Source organism: Phoca vitulina, unplaced genomic scaffold (assembly GCF_004348235.1).
Source record: "Phoca vitulina isolate PV1807 unplaced genomic scaffold, GSC_HSeal_1.0 scaffold84, whole genome shotgun sequence".
Classification (NCBI taxonomy): Eukaryota; Metazoa; Chordata; class Mammalia; order Carnivora; family Phocidae; genus Phoca; species Phoca vitulina.
The window spans coordinates 855,550-880,114 of NW_022589787.1; the positions used below are offsets into that span (position 1 = coordinate 855,550).

Consider the following 24,565-nt stretch of genomic DNA (forward strand, 5'->3'; position numbering starts at 1 on the left):
GGTGATGACTTAACAGAAAACTGATGCTATTGCTTCTGTCACCATCTTCAAATCCAAAAGACAGTCTTCATAATGTATGGAGACTTCTCTTTCATGTGTTGGAGTGGCTATTCCTCACAGATCGGAAAAACTGGACTGAGAAAGCTCAAGTTTGAAAGTTACCTAAAGAGTGTCATTGGAGGGAATTGTAACTAGGCATGTTGACTGTTTTCATTATTGACACTGGACTAAATCTCAGGAGCTTGAATGCGGGAGATGTTATTACACAGAAATGCTCAGGATGCTGTGATTGCAAGGCTTCATTTCAGTGTTCCCATAAGTATAAAGTGCATATATTTATAATTTTCATTTACTACAGGGTAAATTTAAAACTGATTGATAAAAAAAATTACCTTTTTCCATATTTCAAAAGGCACAGAAATTTGTGAAGGATAGTATTTTTTACTTAAATGCTTTTTTCCCCTCCTAATTCTACTTCCCAACATTATCTACTGTTAATGGAGTTTTGTGCGTATCTTTTTGGGGTATATTGATGAACAAATGGTTATGCTAGTAGTCTTTTGGACACATATATTAGCTACAAATTTTCTAGGCAGTTACATGCTTTATATAGAAATAATTTTTAATTTCTCTGGCTAATTTGTTGAAAACAGTCCCAGTATTTCCACCTTATTGGAATTAAGTATATCCAAAATTTATATTCTGAGTCAACAGTGGAAATTTTCCCCAAATGGTATAGATTGTCCTCATCAATCTTGAAGCCCACTGTTTGTTTATGAGACTTCTGTTTTCTTGAACAGTAGAAACATTACATTTCAATGTTTTAATCTTTGAAAATGTGGTATTACAAAAAAATTGCTTTCCTTCCCTTACTGTTCAGTTCAGTCATCTTCATATGTCCTTAAACCTTACTAGTCACTTATTTCATTTTCCCCTGTGGGTTTTAATTTTTTTTTCATTTCCCTCAGAGTATTAGTGTTTTTGTTACTGGTTTCTAAAAGATCATTTATGACTAAGGATGTTAAACATTTGCCATGCATTGCTAATGAAATACCATGTGTTCTCACCACCGTTTTACTGTGATGTTTTACTTTTTGGTTGTACAGAAATTGTGTATTCAAATATAATAATGTTCTGCTTTATGCCTTTCGAGTTTTGTGTTTTTATTCCAAAACGTGTGTATCACTCTCATGCATTCTTTGTATTTTCTTCCATTTTTTTTGTCAATTAATTCTGTCATTTTATTTTTTCCATCAATCATTACTGTGGTTTTAAAGCATTATCTACTCAAATTATTTACCTTGACTTAAGGTTATTTAGAAATTCCCACATATAATCAACTGCATTTCTCTGTTTGCCTTACTGTCTATTGATACTTTAAAGTTATTGATGATTTTTAGCCTATTCCATTGAGATCTGTCTCATTTCTCTTCTTTTTTTCAGAATATCCCCTGTCTATAGTCACATTTTTTTCTCTCGATGCTTAAAATTATTTTGCAAGTTGGAAAAAAAATGCAGTTTTAATTTCATTTGCACCAAATTTAATAGATTAATTAGGAGAGAATAAATCTCTTTAAAATTGAGTCATCCTATCCAACTGCAAGGTACGTCATTCTATTTTTAATTAAATTGTTATGTTGGAAAACTGCTGGTGTAATTTTTTTATTCAGTCCCAGTCATTTCATAGTTTTGTTAATGTAGTGATGGGGATTGTACAACTACTTTATTTTCTTACATATATATAAGAGATATTTTTGTTTACTTTTCTAGTGGCATTTCATTAAAATTCCAAAATTTTGTTTTTCTTTTTTAATTCATTGTTCTTACAGAATATATGGAAGAAGAAATGGCCCTTGCTTATTTGACAGTGAATATTAATCCTATTAGTTTAAGGTTCATTTAGTTAAGGGTCATTTTAGGTAACTTCCTATCTTTATTGGGCATTTTTGGCAAAATTTGTTGACAGTTTAATAAAATGATTTGTATTTGTCATGTATTATAGGTGATCTTAGTTGCTATTATAATTATTGGTTAGGCTAAAAACTAACTTTTCCTAAAAACGAACATTCTGGAACTATATTTTGTGTATGTGTGAATGTGCATGTCTGTTTGTGTATATATATTCATAAATATTTCCCTATTATAATTGTTAAATTTTATTTTCAATTTCTGAAAATATAATCCTAAATAAACAGCTTATATTGGTCGGTTTTTGTCAGGTTTTTGTATTTGGTGTACCTGCTCTACCAAAATGTTTGGAGTATTATTTTTTATAGGCTGGAAACAATAAGTATTAGCAATAATTTTTTAATTTTTATTTTGAAATAACTCTTGGCTTACAAAAATGTATATTGTTCTCTACCTTCTTCTTATATTAACATCGTTTATTTGTATTACACAGTTATCTAAGCCAGGAAATTGATATAGTCCTGTTAACTGATCTTTTTATAATCCATGATTGAAAGTGGAATCCTACTTTGCATCTAGTTGTCATAGTCTCCTTAATGTCCTTCTGCTTGGGGCACTTGCCCAGTGTTCTTTGATTTTTCACAATTTTGATGTTTTTGAACAGTCTACAAAATATCTAACTATTAATGTTACTCCCTATGGGTTTGTGTGATTTTTGTCATTGAAATTTAGGTTGTGCATAAGATTACTACAGAAAAGGTACTCCTTTCTGAATTCATCACTAAAGATCACATACTGTTGATGTACCTTGTGACTAGCAATGTTACTTTGATTACGTAGCGTTACATAATAAGTATCTTTAGGGAAGATACTACAAATACTGTTAATACTTTTATCTGTAAATTTTAGACTGTATTGTTGTTTGCAATAATTAATACACAGTGGTGTTTCATAAATTGTAATTTTTTTGACAAAACAGACTTTTTTTTTAGTTTCAGAAGTAGAGTTTAGTGATTTCCATCAGTTGCATGTAACACCCAGTGCTCTCATTACATCATGTGCCCTCCTTAATGCCCATCACCCAGTTACCCCATCCCTCACCCAACTACCCTTCAGCAACTTGTTTCCTAGAGTTAAGAGTCTCTTACGCTTTGTCTCCCACCATGATTTTGTCTTACTTGATCTATGTGTCTGTTTCTGTGCCACTACCACACTGTCTTAATGACAGCTTTGTAATAGAGCTTGAAGACTGGAATTGTGATGCCTCTAGCTCTGGTTTTCTTATTCAACATTCCTTTGGCTATCTGGGGTCTTTTCTGGTTCCATACAAATTTTAGGATTGTTTGTTCCAGGTCTGTGAAAAAAGTTGATGGTATTGTAATAGGAATTGCATTGAATGTTTAGATTGCTCTAGGTAGCATAGACATTTTAACAATATTTGTTCTTCCAATCCATGTGCATGGGACATTTTTCCATTTCCTTGTGTCTTCCTCAATTTCTTTCATAACTGTTCTGTATTTTCTTAGAGTACAGATCGTTTACCTCTTTGGTTTAGGTTTATTCCTAGGTATCTTACGGGTTTTGGTGCAATTGTAAATGGGATCAATTCCTTAATTTCTTTCTTCAGTCTCATTGTTTGTGTATAGAAATGCAATTGATATATGTGCATTGATTTTGTATCTTGCCACTTTGCTGAATTCGTGTATGAGTTTTAGCAGTTTTGGGATGGGGTCTTTTGGGTTTTCCGCTAGAGTGTCATGTCATCTGCGAAGAGTGAGATGAGTCTTTTGTGCTCATTCGGATGCCTTTTATTTCTTTTTGTTGTCTGATTGCTGAGGCTAGGACTTCAAGTACTATGTTGAACAAGAGTGGTGATAGCCACTGTGCTCCTGACCTAAGGAGAAAAGTTCTCAGTTTTTCAAAAACCCCATTGAGAATGATATTTGCTGTGGGCTTTTTCTATATGGCTTTTATGATACTGAGGTATGTTCCCTCTGTCCCTACACTGTGGAGAGTTAAATCATGAAAGCACGCTGTATTTGTCAATTTTTTTTTTTTTTAAGATTTTATTTATTTATTTATTTGACAGAGAGAGACACAGCGAGAGAGGGAACACAAGCAGGGGGAGTGGGAGAGGGAGAAGCAGGCTTCCTGCTGAGCAGGGAGCCCAATGCGGGGCTCGATCCTAGGACCCTGAGATCATGACCTGAGCCAAAGGCAGACGCTTAATGACTGAGCCACCCAGGCGCCCTCAAATGCTTTTTCTGCATCTGTTGAGAGGATCATTTTTTTTTTTTCATTTATGTATTGTATCACATTGATTTTGCTGATGTTGAACCCCCCTTGCAGCCCAGGAATAAATTCCACTTGGTCGTGGTGAATGATCCTTTAATGTACTGTTGGGTCCTACTGGCTAGTGTTTTGGTGAGAATTTTTGCATCCATGTTACCAGGGATATTGGTCTATAATTCTCCTTTTTGTTGGGGTCTTTGTTTGATTTTGGATTCAAGGTAATGCTGGCCTCATAGGATGAGTTTGGAAGATGCCCTCCATTTCAATTTTTTGAAACACCTTCAGAAGAATAGGTATTATTTCTTTTTTAAATGTTTGGTAAAATTCCCCTGGGAAGTCATCTGGCCTTGGACTCTTGTTTGTTGGGAGATTTTTGATTACTTCTTCAATTGTTATGCTGGTTTTGGTCTGTTCAGGTTTTTTATTTCTTCCTGTTTCAGTTTTGGTAGTTATACATTTCTAGGAATGCATCCATTTCTTCCAGATTGCCTAATTTGTTGGCATATGGTTGCTCATAATATGTTCTTGTTGTTTGTATTTCTGTGGTGTTGGTTGTGATCTCTCCTCTTTCATTATTTTTTTATCTGGGTCATTTCTCTTTTCCTTTTCATGAGTCTGGCCAGGGGTTTATTGATCTTACTAATTCTTTCAAAGAACCAGTTCCTAGTTTCTTTGATCTGTTCTACTGTTCTTTTGGTTTCTATTTCACTGATTTCTGCTCTAATCTTTTTAAATTCTCTTCTGCTAGGTTTAGGCTTCATTTGCTGTTCTTTCTCCAGCTCTGTTAGGTGTAGGTGTAAGGTTAGGTTGTGTATCTGAGACCTTTCTTGTTTCTTGAGAAATGCTTCTTTGTTATATACTTCCCACTTAGGACTGCCTTTGCTGCATCCTAAAGGTTTTGAACAGTTGTGTTTTCATTTTCATTTGTTTTCCATGATTTTTTTTTTTAATTCTTTAATTTCCTGGTTGACCCATCCATTTCCTGGTAGGATGCTCTTTAACCTCCATGTATTTGAGTTCTTTCCAAATTTTCTCTTGTGATTGAGTTCCAGTTTCAAAGCATTGTGGTCTGAAAATATTTAGGGAATGATCCCAATCTTTTGGTACCTGTTGAGACCTGATATGTGACCCAGGATGTGATCTATTCTGGAGAATGTTCCATGTGCACTTGAGAAGAATGTGTTCTGCTGCTTTAGGATGGAATGCTCTGAATATATCTGTGAAGGTCCTCTGGTCCAATGTGTCATTCAAAGCCTTTGTTTCCTTGTTGATCTTCTGTGTAGATGATCTGTCCATTTTATTGCATTATTATCCATGTGTTTCTTTAATTTTGTTATTAATTGGTTTCTGTATTTGGTTGCTCCCATGTTAGGGGCATAAATATTTACAATTATTAGATCTTGTTTTATAGATTCCTTTATTATGGTATTGTGTCCTTCCTCATCTCTTACTACATTGTTTGGTTTAAAATCTAATTTGTCTGATATAAGGATTTCTTTTTTTTTTTTTTTTTTTAATTTTTTTATTGTTATGTTAATCCCCATACATTACATCTGATATAAGGATTTCTACCCCTGCTTCCTTTTGATGTCCATTAGCATGATAAATGTTTTCCACCCCCTGACTTTCAACTGGATGTGTCTTTGGGTCTAAAATGAGTCTGTTGTAGAGAGCATATCATTGGGGTCTTGTTTTTTTATCCAATCTGATACCTTGTGTGTTTTGGTTTGGGCAGTTAGCCCATTTACATTCAGAGTAACTACTGAGAGATATGAATTTCTGCCATTATATTACCTATACAGTCACCATTTCTGTATATTTTCTCTGTTCCTTTCTAGTCTATGTACTTTTGTGCTCTTCGCTTAAAGGATCCCTTTTAATATTTCTTGTATGGCTTGATTAGTGATCACATATTCTTTTAGTTTCTGTTTGTCTTGGAAGCTTTTTATCTCTCCTCCTATTTTGAATGATATCCCAGGTTGATAATGTATTCTTGGCCACATAAATTTTCTCATTTAGCACCTTGAATATATCATACCAGTCCTTTCTGGCCTGCCAGTCTCTGTTGATAGGCCTGTTGACAGTCTAAGGTTTCTATCCTTCTGTGTTACGGACCTCATGTCCCAAGCTGCTTTCAGGATTTTCTCTTTGTCTCTGAGATTTGCAAGCTTCACTATTACATGTCAAGGTGTTAACCTATTTTTATTGATTTTGAGGGGGTTTCTCTGTGATTCTGGATGTGAATGTTTTTTTTTCCTTCCCCAGGTTAGAGAAGTTCTCTAATTTGCTCCATTATACCTTCTGCTCCTTCCCCTTCCTCTTCTTCTGGGATCCCATTTATTCTAACATTGTTTCTCTTTATGGCATCACTTATCTCTCACATTCTCCCCTTGTGATCTAGTAGTTGTTTCTCTCTTTTTCTCAGCTTCTTTATTGTCCATAATTTTGTCTTCTATATCACTAATTCTCTCTTCTGCCTCATTTATGCTAGGCATTAGAGCCTCCATTTTTGGTTCCATCTCATTAATATAGCCTTTTTGATTTTGACCTGATTAGATTTTAGTTCTTTTATTTCTCCAGAAAAGGATTCTCTAGTGTCTTCTGTGCTTTTTTCAAGCCCAGCTACTATCTTTATAATCATTACTGTTAACTCTAGTTTCGATATCTTACTTATCCACAGTGATTGGGTCTGTGGGAGTCAGTACTACTTCTTGTTCTATTTTTTGAGGCGAGTTTTTACATCTTGTCATTCTGTCCAGAGAAGACTAGATGAACGAGAGAACAAAATATAAAATGGTAACAACAACCCCAGCAAAATATACACTAAACAAATCAGAAGAGACCTGAAACCAAGACTATATTATTCCATTATTTTTTCTTTACAATTTTGGGATCTTGTTTTCTAACAAACAAATCAAAATATACACAGGATCTGGTGTATTGCTCTGTGTTCACCTGTCTGATTATATTCTCTTTTTTTAAAATTTTTTTATTATTAGTTTTTTGGTTTGGGGTCTCTTCTGATTAGTGTATTACTAAAATAAAATACAATGAAAGGATAGAATTTACTGTAAAAATGAAAATTCAAAGAGAAAAGGAGTATAGACAGGTGAACAGAACAGAGCAATATATTATATCCTCAGTGTATTTTGGTCACTTTGTTAGAAAAAACTACATCTCAAATTAAAAAGAAAGAAAAACATATATATATACAAAAATAAAATAAATTGAAAGGACAGAATGTAACTAAAAATGAAAATTAATAAAGGCTTTAACAAAACAAAAGAATAAAAAATATGATCAGACAGGTGAAAAGAACAGAGCCATAAACTAGATTCTGGGAGTATTTTGGTCTGTTTGTTAGAAGAGACTGCATCCTAAAATTGTAAAGAAATTTATGTATATGCACTGCTCCTCCCTGGGGAAGAAGGGCGTCTTGCTAATTTTGCCTTTGCTGGGCCCCTGCTCGGGGAGCAGTCCCCAACCTGTGCTATGGTTCAATGTATATGGCAACCCTGAGCTGAAAGCCCACTCCTGGGGTCCCTGATTGTAGCTGGTTCCCCTATTCAGATGCCTGGAAATTCTGTCTCACTTAGGTACCTGGTCTTCTTGTGACCCCTGAGTCCTGAGTCCACACTGTCCTGCCTAGGATTTCACCTGGCTTTGCCAACAGAGTGCCTTTCAGACAGGGACTTCCCTCACAGGAGCAGACTTCTAAAAGTTCTGATTTTGTGCTCTGCTGCTTTATCACTTTCTGGTAGCCAGCTTATGTAGGCTCCCTCCCCCAATGATTTAGCTTCCCATATATCTCCTGGGATTCACTTCTCCACACCTCCCACCTTGAAGAAAGTGGTTACTTTTTTATTGTAGAGTTGAAGCTATTCTGTTCTTAGATCTCTGGTTGAATTCACGGGTGTTCAGAATGATTTGATAGCTATCTAGCTGAATTCCTGGGAGCAGAAAAAACTAAGGTTTCATACTCCTAGGCCATCTAGGACCAAATGTCTGTCTCCTTTTACAGACTTTGTTTTAAAGTCCATTTTGTCCACTATGAGTATTGCTATTCTGGCTAAGCCAGTTTGCATGATAAATGTTTCTCCACCACCTCACTTTCAATCTGTGGATGACTTCAGTCTGAAATGAATCTCTTGTAGGTAGCATATAGATGGGTCCTGTTTTTTTTTTAATATTTTATATATTTTTAAGTAAAGTCTATGCCCAGCATGGAACTTGAACTCATGACCCCAAGATGAAGAGTCATATGCTCTACCATCTGAGCCAGTCAGGGAACGCTGGGGTTTGATTTTTCATCTAATCTTATACCCTATGTCTTTTGGAGCATTTTGTCCATTTCCATTCAAAGTACTTAGTGGTATGTATTTATTGCGTTTTGTTACTTATTTTGTGGTGGTGGGTTTTTTTCTTTTTTTGAGGTTCCAAATAAATTCCAGTTAGTTAACATACTGTCTTAATATTAATTTCGGGTGTACAATTTACTGATTTAAGACTTCCATACAACAACTAGTGCTCATCTCAGGTACCCTCCTTAATCCCCATCACCTATTTTACCCATCATCCCATCCACCTCCCCTCTGGTAACCATCAATTTGTTATCTATAGTTAGGAGTCTGTTTCTTTGTTTGCCTCTCTCTTTTTTTTCCATATGCTCGTTTTTTTTTTTTTTTTTCTTAAATTCCACATACGTGTGAAATCATATGGTATTTCTTTCTCTGACTTATTTCACTTAGTATAATACTCTCTAGCTCTATCCATGTTGCAAATGCCAAGATTTTCTTCTTTTTCAGGGTTGCGTAATATTCTGTTGTGTATATATACCACTTCTCCTTTATCCATCCATCAATGGACACTTGCGTTGTTTCCATATTTTGGCTGTTTTAGATAATGCTTATATAAAAATTGGGGTGCGTTTATCCCTTTGAATTAGTATTTTTGTATTCTCAGATAAGTACCCAGTAGTGCAATTGCTAGATTGTAATGAAGTTCTATTTTTTTTTTTTTTTAAGTTTCTGAGGAACTTCCATACTGTCTTCCAAAATGGCTATACCAGTTTGTATTCCAACCAACAGTATGAGGGTTCCCCTTATACTCGCCATCCTTGCCAACATCTGCTGTTGCTTATGTTGTATTATTAACCATTCTGATTGGTGTGAGGTGGTATCTCATTGTAGTTTTGATTTGTATTTCCTTGATTTTGAGTGATGTTGAGCATCTTTTCATGTGTCTGTTGGCCATCTGCATATCTTCCTTGGAAAAATGTGTTTTAATTGTATTATTCAGTTTTTGGTTGTTGAGTTTTATAAGTTCTTTATGTATTTTGGATACTAGCCTTTTATCAGATATGTCATTTGCAAATATCTTCTCCCATTCTATTGGCTGCCTTTCAGTTTTCTTGATTTTTTTTTCCTTCTCTGTGATGTAGTACCAATAATTTATTTTTGCTTTTGTTTCCCTTGCCTCAGGAGACCTATCTATCTAGTAAGAAATTACTATGGCCAATGTCACAAAGGTTATTGCTTGTATTCTCCTCTAGGATTTTAATAGTTTCTGTAGGTTGTTTTCTGATCTTTCAATTTATTTTTTAAGATTTTATTTATTCATTTGACAGAGCACAAGCAGGGGGAGTGGCAGGCAGAGGGAGAGGGAGAAGCAGACTGCCTGCTGAGCAGGGAGCCCAATGTGGGGCTCGATCCCAGGACCCTGGGATCATGACCTGAGCCAAAGGCAGATGTTTAACCTACTGAGCCACCCATGTACCCCTAGATTTTTGTTTTCTTTACTGTATACTTGGGTTCTTTACTCTTTGTTTTTCATACCTATTAATGCATTTTTAATTGTGATTACCATTCGGTTTATATACTCCATCTTTTGCATATAGCAGTCTACATTAAATATTGGTTGCTTATTGTTGAACTCATTGTTTACTCCTGTCCACTCCAGTTTTGAGATATTTGGTATCATATTTTACATCCTTTCATTTTATGAATACCATGACTGATTTTTATAGAAATAGTTATTTTTAAAATATTTTATTTATTTATTTGACACAGAGAGAAAGACGGAGTAGCAGAGGGAGAGCAAGATGCAGATTCCGTGCTGAGCTAGGACCCCAGGATCATGACCTGTGCCTAAGGCAGACACTTAACCAACTGAGCCACCTAGGCATTGCCAGAAATAGTTATTTTTACTGCTCTTATGTTTTTTACTTTTTATGCTCTTACATATGGCCTTTCCTTTTTTTTAAAAAAAAATAAAAGATTTATTCAACATGGGGTTGGATCCCTTGACCCCTGAGATCATGACCTGAGCTGAAACCAAGAGTTGGTCACTCAACCTACTGAGCCACCCAGGGTCCCCTGGTCTTTCCTTTTCACTCAGTCACCTTTAGTATTTAGTAGTTTAGTAGACGAACTTTAGTTTTTGTTTTTCTGAGAAACTCTTTATGTAGCCTTCTATTCTGAATGATAGTCTTGTTGAATAGAATATTTTGGGCTACAGATTTTTACTTTTCAGCACCTTGAATGTATCATGCCACTGTCTTCCAGCCTGCCAGGTTTCTCCTGAAAAATGAGCTGATAGCTTTTTGGGGTTTTCTTTGTATGTAAATGTCTTCATTTTTCTTTCAAACTTTAAAATCCCTTTATCACTATTTTTTTTTTTTTTTTTTTACAATTTTAAGTACTATGTGTTTTGGTGTGGACCTGATTGAATTGAATTTCATGGGGAATCTCTGTGCTTCCCAAATTTGGATTTCTGTTTCCCTCCCTGGATAAAGGGTATTTTTAGCTCTTTCTTCAAATATATTCTACCCCAGTTTTTCTCTCCTCAGATCCCTATAATGTGAATGTGACCATGCTTGATAGTCAATGAGTTCTCATAAGTCTAGTCTCATTATGCAGTTTTTTGTTTTGTTTTTTACTTAATCTGTTCAGCTTGATTGCTTTCCATTACTCTATCCTCCAGGTCACTGATATGTTCCTCTGCTTCCTGTAACATACTGTTTATTCCATATACTGTATTTTTAATTTCGTTTATTGAGTTCTCTTTGTTAAGGGTCTCACTGATGTCTTCTATTCTTAAGTCTGGTGTGTATCTCTATTATTATTACTTTAAATTCTCTATCACCACATACTTACTTATCTTTCTTGTTGTTCTCCTGTGATTTTATAGTGATCTCTCATTTTGACAAATTTCTCTGTCTCCTACTTTTGTCTGTGTCTGTTTCTATGCATTAGGAAAGTCAGTTACATCCTCTGCTCTTGAATGCAGTGACTTTATGAAGAGTTCCTGTAGTGCCATGTCCCTGGTTCACCAGAACCTTGCATTTAGGGGAGTCTCCTATGGGTTTTGCTTGCATTGTGCTGTTGTACTGAGTAGCTTTCTCTTTTATTCCAAATGTCTGCACAAACTTTTCTGCCTGTTGCTCTCTGTGGTGTCAACCTCTCCAATGCAACTTCTCAACATTTAGTTGTGGAGTTTGTTCTGTAATCTTCGGATCGTTCTCCAGTTTGTTAAGTTGGATGTGAGTGATGTGATACCTTGTTGGAAATCTGGAATGGGGTAAGGTTACAGTCCTCCTACAACACCATATCACTCCTAGAAGAACACCCCTTATTGTATCACATTATAATGTTTTGTTTGTCTTTCTACAGTGTCGAGAATCATTCAGTGTTTAATTTCTCCATCTAATTCTAAAAATCATGGCCTCGAGTCATTATTTTATCAGTAGGTGAACTTTTGCTCTAATTAAGTAAAATTACTCTTAATATGGAATTTCTTTTAAATAAGAGTTTTCTAAATCAACCATTTTAAATTCTTAATTTAAAAGAAAATGTAGGATGCATATTAGATCCTTTTCCTTTACTTAGAAATTATAGAGTGATTAATTTGATGTCCTATCAGTCACCAGATGATTTGTATATGTGCTATAGTGTAAAGATAGAACTGCAAAGCAATTTGAATATTTAAGTTATATTGCAAAGGTAATGACAGTGTTAAACGTAGAGTTACTGAAATCAATAAACACACATAGATACAGAAAAATAAGTAATACACATTTTAATTTTTTCAATTTATTCAAATATGTATTCAATTTTTGTAATTTATTTTACAGCTTGTAGTTATGTTTTTTCTCAAGCTTTATAAAATTCAGTTTTATTCCACATATACATATATAGAGAGAAAGAGCATGAGTGAGCTTTTGAAAAATTAGCAAATATGTCATTTTTGACATTTTTTGAAGGTTGAAAATAATAACATGTCCCCATATTTCATTGTAAATATTAGTACCCAAAGAATAGGACTGTAACCATGAACATTGTTTTTTTTTTTTTTTTAAAGATTTTATTTATTTGACAGAGAGAGACACAGCGAGAGAGGGATCACAAGCAGGGGGAGTGGGAGAGGGAGAAGCAGGCTCCCCGCGGAGCAGGGAGCCCGATGCGGGGCTCGATCCCAGGACCCTGGGATCATGACCTGAGCCGAAGGCAGACGCTTAACGACTGAGCCACCCAGGCGCCCTGAACATTGGTTTTTTAAATTTTTTATTTAAATTCAATTTAATTAGCATATACTGTATTATTAGTTTCAGAGGTAGAATTTTGTGATTCATCAGTTGCATATAATACCCCATGCTCATTTCATCAAGTGCCATCCTTAATGCCCATCACCCAGTTACACCATCCTCCCATCCACCTTCCCTTCAGCAACCAAATTTAACTGTCACTCTATTATTTTTACATACTTTGTTCTATAGCTTTGCAAGTCTCTTGTGATATGGGTACTTTACTTTTATTCCATCCATAGATATGTCTTAGTTTATTCAGCATTAAAGTAAGGACAAATAATGTGTTTATCTCAAAAAATTCATGAATATGTAATTGATTATGATACACAAACAGCTAAGAAGAGGTCTTGGCTATCCCAGTGCTCTTTTTCCTAACTGTATTTATACTCGTAATGTAGGTTATTCAGGTAGGATCTGGTTTATCTCATTTTAAGTCCTTGGTCCATAACTTTAATGCTGTAATCCCATACTCTCATGAGTAATATTTGGTTGCTGCCACTGAATATATATTTAGTATATCCATTTTCATTAAGTTACTTTATAAATTAATTGATTATACAGTCAGATTTTTTGGTAACAGAAGCCCAGTTAAGAAGTAGTTCCATATGTAGCAAGTATAGTGTTAGCTTCTTATTTTATGACCAGAGATTCATTATTATAGAGGTCAGTTACTAGGTCCAAAACTCTACCTGGTTATATCTATATCTATATCTATCTATCTATCTATCTATCTATCTATCTATCTATCTATCTATCTATATATATATTTTAGAGAAAGAGAGTGCGAGCAGGAGGAGGGTCAGAGGGAGAGGGAGAGAGAGAAACTCAAGCTGACTCTCCACTGAGTGCAGAGCCCAACATGGGCTTGACCCCAGGACCCTGAGATCCTGACCTAATCTAAAATTAAGAGTCAGATACTCAACCAGCTGAGCCACCACAGGCGCCTCTATCTGGTTATATTCTAAAAGTAGAAGAATGCATCCCCCAAAGGTCTGCTGAAATTCTATCCCAGTGTACTTACTGTCTGCTTCATAAAAAATAGAAAGGCTCATTATCAATTAGTTGTATGTTTTTAAAATTTGTATGCAACTTCCATCATAAAACAAACTCAATATAAAGGGTAATACATCATATGTTACTTGAAGACTGTAGGTTGCATGAATATTAGTTTTCATGTGTTTAAGAAGAGGGAGTGCATTAGATTAGCAAATAAAAATGAATATAAAATGTATCAGAATTGAGTAAATGAGTTTGCTGTTAGTGATTCTGATGCCATTTTGCAGTGGCAATTTGTTGAATTATTCTCTGAAAACTAGTTCTTTTTTTTTTAAGATTTTTATTTATTTTTTGACAGAAAGAGACAGCAAGAGAGGGAACACAGCAGGGGGAGTGGGAGAGGGAGAAGCAGGCTTCCCACGGGGCAGGGAGCCCGATGCGGGGATTGATCCCAGGACCCTGGGATCATGACCTGAGCCAAAGGCAGACACTTAACAACTGAGCCACCCAGGTGCCCCTAAACTAGTTCATAAAAATAGTGGAGGATCTTATTTTGTTATTTTTTTTCTATGGTCTATAAGTTTTAGCAAGTGGCACCCAGAAAGGAGTGTTTAATTTCTTTTAGTTATGAATGATAGTACTTTCTCAGGTTTGATTTAGAGTAGAAGTCACATAATATTCTACACTGAATGTGTAGTGCCTTCCCTGCCATCTTTAGTCTGTTTGCATTTCATCCCACATATCTGGCCCCTTTCTTTGTCTTCATGGGTAGAAAATGCATGGAAGATTTTGATTAGGAAAAAGTGCAAGAAGACTTAGTCACTTCTTCATGGAAAATGATAGAGAAACAATTTCTAATGTAGATAAGTGATGAACAGGGGACAGCAAAGAATCTGGAGGTATATGCATAAGTTTCTTTTGGTTAGCATTTAAATGTAATTTTTTTATTCAAGTATAGTTAACATAACAATGTTATTGTATCAGTTTCAGGTGTACAATATAGTGATTCAACAATTCTATACATTACTCAGTGCTCATCCCAGTAAGTGTACTCTTAATCCCCTTCAGCTATTTCACCATCCCCCTACTCACCTTCCCTCTGGTAACCATCAGTTCTCATATAAAGACTTTTTCTTCTGTTTGTCTCTTCCTTTGTTTTGTTTCTTAAATTCCACATATGAGTGAAATAATAATGATACTTGGTTAGCTTTTTAAAAAAACAATAATACCATTTCTTTGATTATTGTTTCCTATTATCTTCTTCTTTACCTTCTGCTCTAGTTATATCACGTGTCTGGTAATCACCAAAGCAACATTTTTTGATATTAAGGTGAAAGAGTAGACAGAAGTATTAATGAAATTCAGTATAGCCCAGTACGTCAAATAAAAGGCTCTTTTCCAGGATAAGGATAGCATTATATTTATGAGAACGTGTGTCAATACAGGCTATCTGGTTCCTCTAGGGTGACTCAGATATTTATATTTGGAGTAAATAGGTCACAGAAGAGTCTTGTTCTCAATAGATCTATTCCTCATATCTATCACTGCAAAGGTAGGATGTACCTAATACTTTTCAGAGTTGAGGTTTTAAAATTGGCAATCATAACTGACACTAAGTTTATCTTAAGATTGAAAATCAAAAAGAAGTAATTTATTACACATGAATGCACAGTAATGCAATAGTACAGAAAATCAAGAACTTTATAGGTACATTAGCAAATAGAAAATGCAAGAGAGTTATCTGCAATCATTGGAGGAAGTTGTTAGCCAAATGCAGAAAAATGAAGTTTGACCCATTTCTTTTTTTTTTTTTTTAACATTTTATTTATGTATTTGACAGAGAGAGACTGAGAGAGGGAACACAAGCAGGGGGAGTGGGAGAGGGAGAAGCAGGCTTCCCACCGAAGCAGGGAGCCTGATGTGGGACTTGATCCCAGGGCCCTAGGACCATGATCTGAGCCGAAGGCAGGTCTTAACAACTGAGCCACCCAGGTGCCCTGACCCATTTCTTCTGGTATAGAACAGGAAGGATTTTTCGTGAATCAGAGATTTAAATTAAAACTGAAGAAATTACAGAATTACAGAACATGGTGATTTTCTCTTTATCCTAGGAGTGAGGAAAATTTTATTCCTGATTATTTAAATTCTAGAATTGTTAAGAAAGAAAGTGATAAATTTGATAATGTTAAAATAACTTAATGGGCAAAGCAAACACCGAATCATAATTCAGGAAAGATACTTATAAGAATGCTGAAATACCCTAATATAGACAGATCCTAATAATCGGGAAGAAAACTACCAATAAAATCTAAGGAAAACTCATTTAAAGAGATAGTCACAGAAGAAATGGAAATTGCTATTAATCATATGGAAGTATCCTTGGATTTATTTATACTAAGTTTAATTACAATTAACAATACAAACAGGATATAATAAACGTCTCAACTATTAGATTTGCAGGAAGTCCAGACATTTGACAACATTCTCTTTCAGCAAGCTGAGGGGAGAGGAATCTGGCAAAATCATATGATGGTGGTAGTGTAAAATGTAAAATTTCTATGGATAGGAATTAAGTGTTTAGTGAATTAATCTGTGGCAAATACATAATACATCATATAGTAATATGTAACCTTATAATGAATTGGTGAATACATGAAATTTACTATGGAATAACTTTTGAGATATAAGTGTAAATAAGATAGTGTCAGGATATAGGAAGTGATGACAGCAAAATGATGCTTTTTTTTTTTAAAGATTTAATTATTTGACAGAGACAGCGAGAGAGGGGACACAAGAAGGGGGAGTGGGAGAGGGAGGAGCAGGCCTCCCGCTGAGCAGGGAGCCTGATGGGGGGCTCAGTCGCAGGACCCTGGGATCATGACCTGAGCCAAAGGCAGACGTTTAACGACTGAGCCACCCAGGTGTCCCTAAAATGATGTTTTTTTTTTTTTAAGATTTTATTGATTTGAGAGAGAGAATGTGCATATGTGCACGCATGAGCAGGGGGAGGGGCAGAGGGAGAAGACTCCCAAGTTTGAGCCAGGAGCCTCCTCCATCCTGGGCTCCAGGATCATGACCTGAACCAAAGGCAGATGTTTAACTGACTGAGCCACCCAGTTGCCCCAAAATGATGTTTTTATCATCACAAATATGTAAATGGTCTTTGTTTCTGTTGCCTGGGTGGTATCTAAAAATAGTACAGGGCGTTCACAGAATTTTGATAAATAGCTAATTCTCACATTCAATGTCCTATGTAATAAATGGTGTTTTTATGGAATAAGTTAGAAATAAAAGGATGGGATAAATTTTGATTTAGGTAGGAATTCAAGGGATTCGTGGTTTTGTTAGTATTCTAGAGAAAAGAATAGGTACTCCCTTAAAAGTTGTGTAAGTGTAAAGGCAGTATTTTTTTTTTTTTTATACCGGAAATAATGAACATTTCCAAAATCCTGAGCTCTTCTTTCATTTTCCCTCAGACTGATTTGAGGTAGCTCTTGAAGGATTTGGTCAATATTGCAAACTCATAAGAGAGATACCTGAGATTCTATGGGAAGATTCCATTTTATTATTTATTTTGATTTTTATTTAAATTTCAGTTAACATACAGTGTAATATTAGTTTCAGGTGTACAGTATAATGATTGAACACTTACATACAACACCCAGTGCTCATCACAACTATACAAAGATTGTAAAGAAGAGAGATTATTTGAGGTTAATCCTGTGGGTCAGGCTGATTTGATGCCCTTTAGTGAAACAAAAGTTCATTTAGGCAAATAATTTAAGACCTATTTAGTACTCACGGCTCTGTTGATGTGGAAGTGGAAGTGAGTGTGGATAAGAAACAGATGTGTGGACATACATTGATAATGCAAAATGAACAGATTAATAGATGGAGATAAGGATGAATGATTTGATGGATATAGGCCTCAAAGAATATATAGGTAGGTGGATCCAGGAAGGGTTAATTCCTAAATCTCAGTTACTTTAAATTACAAAGATGTATTTCTTACAGAAACTGTTCAACAGGAATTTGTTAGGGGTCCTGGATTCATGGCAGTCACTGATAGGCCAAATATCAGAAAGACCATGATTGTCACCTGTCGCTACCATCACAACAGAAGATTTTATAGTTTATTCGTGGGGAGAGAACATGGAAAATTGCACAATAACTTGAGAAATAATTTTTTAGAAGTTTTGTCTTGGGCAAAACAAATCAATCATATAAATATCTGTAAACTTAGAGGGTTTACAAAGTGCATTTCTTCCATGTCTTCAAAGGGAGAATAGAAAGAACATACTAAGCAATAGTAATGTCTACCATAGGATACCTCTCTGCCTTCAAATACTGAGTTTGCTTTCTACTTACACATTAAATTATGTGGCCTTCTCAGTGAGAACAAACAAAAAAGACTCACCTAGCTAAAAGTCCAGTATTTCTCAGTTGTGCACTGTTATCAGTACGTGATTTGCACTGATTTGTGTGTCAGGTCTCATTTTGCCTACTCTTGAAACAGAGACATAGGAACTTCATTTTTTTTTAGTATTTAATTTTATTTTTTTAAAGATTTTATTTATTTGTCAGAAAGAGCGAGCGAGAGACAGCACAAGCAGGGGGAGCAGCAGAGGCAGAGGGAGAAGCAGGCTTCCCGCCGAGCAGAGAGACCGATGTGGGGCTTGATCCCAGGACCCCAGGTTCATGACCTGAGCCAAAGGCAGATGCTTAACTGACTGAGTCACCCAGGCAGCCCGAGACATAAGAACTTTATTTATTTATTATTTTTTATTATTACGTTAAATTAGCCAACATACAGTACATCATTAATTTTTGATGTAGTGTTTAACGATTTATTAGTTGCATATAACCCCCAGTGCTCATCACATCACGTGCCCTCCCTAATACCCATCACCCAGTTACCCCCTCCCTTCTGTAACCCTCAGTTTGTTTCCTGGAGCCCAGAGTCCCTCATGGTTTGTCACCCTCTCTGATTTCTTTCCATTCAGCTTTCCCTCCCTTCCCTTTTGGTCCTCCACGCTATTCCTTATGTTCCACATATGAGTGAAACCCTATGATAATTGTCTGTCTCTGATTGATTTCACTTAGCATAATCCCCTCCAGTTCCATCCATGTTGATGCAAATGGAGGTATTCATCAGAAAGGAGACATAGGAACTTTACAAAAGAAGTTATTTGTAACTCACTTCCCAGTGTTTAATTATGGAGCAAGAACAAGGAAACCATAATAAAAGCTACAAAACATAAAGTGTACAATGAGAAATACATATACACTGGGAATATATTACATTATCTATTGTGATACCTTGGGGGTGGAGAATGTTTTACTAGGACTTGGGAGATGCTTACTTGTCCTGTGTTCTTCCTAACCGTAACTCAGCCTTCTGATGTATTGTTCCATTCCTATTATCCTGCTTAATTAATTTTAAGATATGCAGTGTAGAGAGGGAGCTACAGAACTTTTCTATTCATAGAGAGTGGGGGCCTAAAGTTCATTTTAAGTCTTAAATAATCACACATTTTTTAGTTCCTTGGGCAGTAAAACTCAAATTATGCCATAAGTAGCCCATATGTGATTCTCCTTCATCTCTTACTGGTGGTGATCATAGAACAATGTTTTGAATCAGAGGTGCCAGAAAAAGAATAGCCTGGAATAACAAAGTGTCATATGTAGTTATGCTATTTTGGGTATACGTTGAATCAGATCCACAGAATTTTCATGAGTGAGAAGTAAATGTTTGTTTTGTTAAGCCAGTGATATTTTGAAGCTGCTGTGATTTCAAACTCACTAATATAAATGGAAATATTACATGTAAGAATTCAAGGATTGGTGGATGGATGCCCAGAATGGAGGGTTGGATTGATGGTTTAAAACTTGGTTATAGTGGTGGATAGATACAAGAAAGAATGTGAGGATGGTAGATGAAATTTCTGCATAATATGAGCTTACATGGATTTAAAAATTAGTGGATGAAAGAATGCAGATGGAGTATTTTAAAAGTCAGCTGTAAAGGTGGATATAAGGAACTACTGCTTTATGTAATTGAGGGTACAACAGTGGATGAATTAATGCAAAATTGGATGAGTGAAAGAATGGATGGAAACTAGAATATTAAGTGGATTGCTAGATGCAAGGATCGAGAATTAATGTTATGAAAAAAACGTTGGAGATATGTTATGGATTGGTGGAATGTTCAGTGAAGTGTGTACAGTTCATCAGATACCTAGACGTTAGAATTTGAGTGGATTCCAGAATGGATTGTTGGATGCATGCATCATCAACAGATAAATGGGTTTTTAGATTTATAGATGCAAATATGGCTGGCTACAGTAATGGTGAATGTAGGGATTAATGCATGCATAAATGGTTTGTGTGAGTGTGATAGCATCATTGATGCTTTCAGGGTGGCTTAATAGATATACTGATGCATAGATGGTTTAATTCAAGAAAGGATGGTAGAGGAATTTTATTATTGGAAGAATAGACTAATAAAATAAAATCACATATATAAAGTTGAATGAAAAAATGGAGAGACTGTTGAAGGATATAGGCCAATTTGTTATTTATAAAATTAGAAAAAATTTAATGATTGCTGTCTCAAAGTGTTCTGATAGTAAATTAAAAGAAAGGGCGGGGGGCGAAACAGAACAACAAAAAAAAGAAACCAAAAACCAAATATAGTGAGATTATGAGAGTAGTTTTCTATGATAGTGTTTTATATTTTAATAATTTGGAGACTCTTAAGAGGTTGATCAAAGAGTCAACTTTACCTTCAGTATTTTATGTTGGTCATGGTATATATGACAATTTTCCCATATTTTCCACAGTTTTAACTGAGGTGTTACCAGCTTAAGAAGTGAGACATATTAGATGCTTCAATACCTGACATTTCTATATCAATCCAAATTCTTGTGCTTGTTTCTCATTTCTGTGGACTTCGTTCTTCAAAAGTACTGGTAAGAATCAGTAACACCGGTGTACTATTTGTTTATTTTTTGACCAGTTTGTTGTAGAATCAGTTTGTAATATTTTAAGATTCCAAGCTATATATGAATTCCAAAAAAAAAACAGTATTATCAAATTGTGGAGTGATTGCCAATTAGATGGAATAGAATAGATTTAAAAAAGCTATTAAATTTTGATGCAGTGTTGATACATAGATTGTGTAGATTTTCATTTACTACTTTTTATATACTCTTACCATAAAATGTGATGTTGTGCAGACAGAGACTGTAATCTCTGTCAGCACACTCCATAAATGTTAAATTTATTTAAATATTAAATGGTTTATTTTAAAGATTTTATTTATTTATTTGAGAGAGAGAGTGCACGAGAGGGGGTAGGGTCAGAGGAAGAAGCAGACTCCCGACTGAGCGGGGAGACCGATGCGGGACTCGATCCTGGGATTCCAGGATCATGAACTGAGCTGAAGGCAGTTGCCTTACCAACTGAGCCACCAAGGGGCCCCTAAATATTAAATGCTTTGAAGCACATGCATTAGTGATGGATGGATAAAGGGAGACTAAGAAGTCAGGCAGGTGGGGAAAAAAGTGAAAGGAGGATAAAAAGGCACTAGAAAGAAAAGCCATTAGGAAGTACAATTTGCTGCAAATAATATGGGTCTTAATGATAGCAGGAAGTTGAATTTTTTTCCAGATGCCTGATTTAGGGTATTGGTAATATTATCAGTGGGGTAGATAAGGTGGATATACAGGAGTTGTGGAATATTCCAGTATTAATGTAATGAAGTAGATCCTTAACACCCTTTCATTTGATGAATGAATGAAGATTTTTTTTTCAGATATTTTCAAGCTTCTCTCTCCCTTCCTTCCCTCCTTCCTCCCTTCCTCTCTCTCTCTCTTTCTTTCCTTCCTTCCTTTGTTCCTTCTTACCTCCCACCCTCCCCCTCCCTCCCTCCCTCCCTCTTTCTTTCTTTTTTTTCACAAGCATGTTTCATAAGCAAGGACCAAAGAGACTTTGTCTACAGGTAAGGACATTAAGGTGTATATTCTGATTTTTAAGAGATCTTTTTTTGGCTATATTGATGGTTTGGACTTTTATTTGAGTTATTTGACACTAAATTTCTTTTTCATCAAACCTCTTATAAGGCCTACATGATTATTTTGAGGTTATAGTTTAACCTAGAGTTTTAGTGTTGTCACTTGTTTGTAAGCAACACTTAACGGTATAGAAGTTTTCTTCTAATTAGGGCTGTCAAAAGCTGCACCATAAGCTTCTGGGAAAGCAGGGAGAATAGATATGTGGGTACTGTGATAATGGGTTTTGGTTTTTGGAAAGATTTCTATGAAACACTATGAAATTTACAGAGCACATTATTAGTATTTCCTTGTATCATTGGCTTTTATTTTTTAACCCTAGACTGGTATATAAATTAACACTAAGAAGTTACATAAGAAATGGTTGTTCAAAGAATGCATGTATGGATGGTTAAATGACATGAAAATTATTTGGAATATAAGATTGGTACTCAAATCATAGTAAATGGGCTGAGGAAGTAAAATTATGGTTTTGTCGTTTTCCTACTGTAAATATACCTGTTTTTTGTAGATTGGAGATACTTAGTGTCTGGATCATGGGAATTGTTTTTCATGGATACCAGTAGAATACTTGACTTGAAGATGATATCCGTCTGTCCCGATGCATAGCTTTGTGATAACTTGTTGTTTATTTCCATTTGCAATCTATCCCTTTGTACTATCCCAGGTGGTGAACATGTGTACAAGAGGATCATCAATACCTTCTGCGGTGGTACCGTGCACAGAATAATGACCCAATTGCTGTCATTTATTTCCCCTTTTTGAAGCTCATTGCATCTTTATATCTCAAAAGGCACAAGTTTTATATATGTACCACCAGGAATAGAAGTGGTCTGCTTTTTGGCAAGTAACTGCCCAGAATGTTAAGTACTTCTTTGTTCTCTGAATATATCTTATGCTTTCCTCTATTGTTATTTACCTCATTGATTTTTTTTTTCTCTATGTTTTACTTTAGAAGTGGGAGTAAGATTTGTATGTGGTAAATGTAGTTAATGCAATCCCATGGACACCTTGGTCACACTAAAGCATTATAACCAGGCTTTCTTACAAGCTGAGTACCTCCCACATGCCAGTTGGATACTAATTGTAAAATACTTTGTTCCTCATTTGAATCATGAGCCCACAGTTTTTAGAGAGGTCCCAAACAAGATCCTCTTAAAACATTTGTGTTACCTGAAAATAGACCATTTGTAGTTTTCCTTTTTATGGAACCTAGTAGGTCTCCCTCTAGAACAGGATCTGAGCCTGAACATAGTTGATGTTTTCCTTAGTGTTCAAATTTAAGACTCAGATGCTACCACAATTCTGGTTATGTAAGGTAGAGCCAGACTCTTGCACTGACATTTACAGCCATGGTGTTGCCATCCTGTAGAACACACGGTTCTAACGTTTTATTGCTATTACTAGAATTGGACCAAAAAACCCAAGCAACAAAGATATTTCACTTTCATTCACATTATCCTGATTTTCATTCATTTTCTGTTTAACCTAAATGGGCTTAGTATAGATGGCTGTGTTTGTTGGAAGTTTTAATTGACCATTCTGGAACATAAACTGCACTGTCATCAGAGAACTACGAAGTGCATTGTCCAACCTGTCTCAATAGACAAGTTTGACCCCTAGTACATTGAATCAGGGCCATAAGGAATGAATGGGTTATTAAACAATTTAAAGCAAAATGTGGTCATTCATCCTCCCATCTTTCATTCCTACTTCCTAAGTGTGTCAAGAGTTAATCAGTTGTGCCAGTGGTCTATAACATTTCTAAGCTTATATAAGTTATTTGGAATTTATTATATATATATGGCATCATTATGGTTTTACAACTCTATTTTTTCTTTAATATATTGTGGACCAATATATTTCTAAACCAATAAATGTAGCTTACCTACAAACTTTTCATTGGATATAAAGTAGATATCATAATGGGTTTAGCCATTTCTCTATCTTGGGAAATGCAGATTAAATGTTTATTTTTGTTGCTGCATAAAATGTTTTAATGTATATAATTATGTTTTATATATATATACGTTATAATATATATATAATATATTAAAGCACTTGGGATTCTATTTCTGTAAGATAGATTTTTAGTTATGGCATTGTTGGATGAGCAGTTCTGCATACTTTTGATTTCAGTAGATATTGTGAAATTGCCAGCACACAGCTGTGGTGTAATGGCAGTGCATAATTTTCATAAAAACCTGTACAGGGTATATATTATCAATCCTTTAAATTTTTAACCAATCTAATAGGTGAAAACCATATTTTTAACTTAAGTATAATTTAAATAGTAAATGGCCATGGATTAAAAAAAAAAAGACCAAAAGGGGTATATTATTTATTTAAGAAAGAAAAAAAACAATAGTACACATTTCCTTCAATCACAAGAGTCATCCTGTTTGTTTAGAGGTAGAAACCATTGACCTATTCTCTGTGCGGTGCTTCTTGGAGGTACATAGACTTCTTTTTTTTTTTTTTTTTAAGATTTTATTTATTTGTCAGAGAGAGGGAGAGAACACAAGCAGGGGGAACAGCAAGCAGAGGGAGAGGGAGAAGCAGGCTCCCCACTGAGCAGGGAACCCTATTCAGGGCTGAATCAATCCCAGGATCCTGACCAGAGTTGATGTTTTCCTAAGTGCTCAAGTTTAAGACTCAGACTCAAGACCTGAGCAGAAGGCAGATGCTTAACCAACTGAGCCACCCAGGTGCC

General features: G+C 35.3%; 1 long non-coding RNA gene across 1 annotated transcript; it reads left to right on the top strand.

Annotated features, from left to right (window-relative positions):
- The first annotated feature begins 1,456 nt into the window (after positions 1-1,456).
- On the top strand, positions 1,457-24,390 carry LOC116626198. Its single transcript, XR_004298206.1, has 4 exons — positions 1,457-1,604; positions 20,623-20,751; positions 21,743-21,782; positions 22,520-24,390. It is a non-coding gene; the product is annotated as an uncharacterized LOC116626198 (long non-coding RNA).
- Positions 24,391-24,565: the final 175 nt, after the last annotated feature.